This window comes from Antrostomus carolinensis, unplaced genomic scaffold, assembly GCF_000700745.2.
Source record: "Antrostomus carolinensis isolate BGI_N321 unplaced genomic scaffold, ASM70074v2 scaffold16829, whole genome shotgun sequence".
Classification (NCBI taxonomy): Eukaryota; Metazoa; Chordata; class Aves; order Caprimulgiformes; family Caprimulgidae; genus Antrostomus; species Antrostomus carolinensis.
Window position 1 is genome coordinate 22,692 of NW_010340799.1, and position 201 is coordinate 22,892.

Below are 201 nucleotides of genomic sequence, written 5' to 3' on the forward strand. Positions count from 1 at the left end.
CTCAAGGGCACTAAAAGGTCCCACACAGGACCCCAGAGCAGACTAACACCAAGTGTATTCAGTTTATCTGGAATCCTTGCTCTAGCACTCATCTTGGAGAACTGTGTTGAGCTGTTGATCTGAGAGCTATTTCCTTGCACTGAAAGGCATCTCAGATGATGCAAAACCAGTCCTTATCACTGACCTGTCTACAGGAACTCC